The sequence below is a fragment of the Gouania willdenowi genome, chromosome 1 (genome assembly GCF_900634775.1).
Source record: "Gouania willdenowi chromosome 1, fGouWil2.1, whole genome shotgun sequence".
Classification (NCBI taxonomy): Eukaryota; Metazoa; Chordata; class Actinopteri; order Blenniiformes; family Gobiesocidae; genus Gouania; species Gouania willdenowi.
Window position 1 is genome coordinate 41,413,727 of NC_041044.1, and position 2,972 is coordinate 41,416,698.

Genomic DNA, 2,972 nt, shown 5'->3' on the forward strand with positions numbered 1-2,972 from the left:
CCACAAATTATTGAGATCCTAAACCAGTGTTTTCAAAAATGGGGTTGTGACCCCATGTGGGGTGGTCTAGAATTAAAATGGGGTCACCTGACATGTCTATAGCACCGTAATTGGTGAAACAAACTCTACTGATTACAATTACATACATTTCTAAACGTTTAAAAGTAGTATTGATTTTTAAATGAACACATCACACACAAAACATAACTTTCTCAAATATAAATCTCTCATTTTAGTTCAAGGACCAAATACAGACCAGTTCAATCACAAGTGGGCCACAGGTTTATGTGGGAAAACTAACAATTTCAACATTAATATTGTGCCTAAATGTGCACTTAGAGTTATAAATCAGACATAAAATACTGAAGGCATCAACAATATTTACAGTATCTATAAAGCAAGGAATGTCTGTCTGTGTGTGTGTTCCTCAAATATCTCTGCTGATCAGGATCAGACTGACCGGAGACTTTCAACATGGCCGCTGCTTGGTTCAAGGTTGTGCAACGTCAGATTTGTTTGGACTGTAATGATACCGTTATTTAATTATTTGATAAAATTGTCCAACGGGAACGGACAATTTCATTACATGACATGATCACTGTGGATTGAGCCTTTAATGGCTTTGATCACACGGAACTGTTGGCCGGGTTAAAGGCAGCCGGTGGGCGTACCAGAGCCAATCACTAGATGGACAGCGGGGCAGAGGGCGGTCAGTGTACGGTCGGGGTCAGCCTGTCCCGGACGGAGGCGCCGCGGCGGCCCGGGGCTGGGCGCCGTCCGTACGTGTGTGTGTTTAATTCAGATTTAAAATTGCATTAGGAATTAAGTGTTTACAAGGTCAGTTTAAAGAGGATTTAACTTTTATTCTGAATTAAAGCTCCCATGTCAACCATCCATAAAGAAGCTACTTAACCTCCCACTTTTCTATAGCAACACATACTTTCTACGAACACTGCACTAGTCTGAGCAGTAAGTGACAGATACTTAAATGTCCTTTGTTTTTGTTATTTTTTTTTACCAATTTTTATTTCATTTGGGGGGATTTTGTTGAATAATTTAAGAAAAATTTCAGGATTTGGGAAAAAATTGAGAAATTACTCAATGAATGACTTTTCACTTTCTCCAGCAGGCCAAATTGGATGCTCTGAAGGGCCGGACTTGGCCCCCGGGCCTTGAGTTTAACACGCATTGTAAATCAAATATGAAATAAACCATGTGACCAAAAAAAAGACGAGCTGAGCATCTGTTGTACATGTGTACAGATAGATCTAGAGCCGATCCTGCTGCTAATGGTGGAGTAATTGTCACTTCCCAGTGAAGGCCGTGGTGCTGCTGCTTCTGAGAAGGCCTGAGTGTGAAAGGTGATTATATTGGAGCTGCTGCTTATCTGCTGATGCGGGGCTAAAGCAGGTTGCTGTCGTCTCACAGATAATGATATCCTGACTGCTGCTGATCTCAGATGACCGACACACCACTGATAACGACTCTGTCTCTGCCTCCGACTGCATGCACAACGCATCCAGAGTGAAGACCAGTTTATGACTCCGTCTGTTATGGTGTTCAGTTACAGTCAACTTCCGACGACATTAAAAACACTTTAAAAAATGCTTGTTTCCATGAATTACTATCAACAATTCTAATGTGTTATACCAGAGGTCTGCAACCTGCGGCTCTGGAGCCTCATGTGGCTCTTTGACTCTTTTGCAATGGCTCCCTATAGCTATAAAAATAATTAAAATAACAAATTGTTATTTCTTACAGAGCCAAATAAAATCATAATATATTTTCAACCTGTGCAATAACTCTGTCACCTTCTTATTTCACCTCCTGCAACAACTACAGACCATCAACTTTCCTCACATCTATAGGTAACCTTAAGTTTTAAATCCCTGGTAAGATAACTAAACCAACAAAAGACTTTCTGGAGGAATATATAGACTTAATTTGTAAGGGTAAATATTTAATTAATTGCCAATGTGCCGGTTTAATATGCATGCTTGATATGTTGCAAGAACTTAGCAATTAGCATGTGTTGACCGACATGATCACGTGTTATCAAATCCAAGTTATTTTTGTAGCCCTTCAAAGACATTAACTCGTCCATATCTTGGGTCCATATCTTTAAACAGAGACATTAAACTGTTGAAATCACATTCCTCAAATTTTGTGTGGCCCTCAAAACAAATCTCCCAAAAATTGCATTTTAAGCAGGTGGAATCAATATAGTCCAATATAATCTACAAAATAGCTTGAAAAAAAAAAAACAAAACTCAGAAAATGACTGCAAAATTAACAGTGTCAACATAAATAACAATAGGAATGCGGAAAAATATTCCCAAAATACATAAAATGACTCATGAAACAAACAAAATAACAAGACATCTGCAATCATGCACTCCAAATACGCACAAGATGCCAACAAAATGAAACACATAAAGGATGGAAAAATCTACAAAAAAAATAATAATAATAATGATAATATTAATAATAAATAAAGAAAATGAGAGAAATACATAAAAAGACAAGAAAAAAACGATATACCAACAACAACACACACACAATGACTCATAGAACACACAAAATGACAAGTCATGTCATGTCAAAGACATTTTATAGACTTAAATCGTTTTCTTAGAAAGAAAAGCAAACCATTGAATAGAAAAACTATTTCATTCCAAAAAATACTTAATTTTAAAATTGTGAAGTTGTTTTTAAACAACACATCAATAAAGAAAAATATAGTTACCGTTGTAGAAAGCAAAAACGTGTGCGTCCATCTTGTGGTCACTTCCGGTTCCTGCGTTTTTATGGTTTTGGGAAAAAAAAAAAAGAATAAATATAATTAGACCTCTCCTTTGTAAGCTTTACACTTTTCAGTAATTGAAAAAGAGATTGATTAAAAAAATGTAATGTTGTAAAAAAATTTAATTAAATGGTTGGGAACGAAACTGTTTTTTTATTGCCGCTGTTTT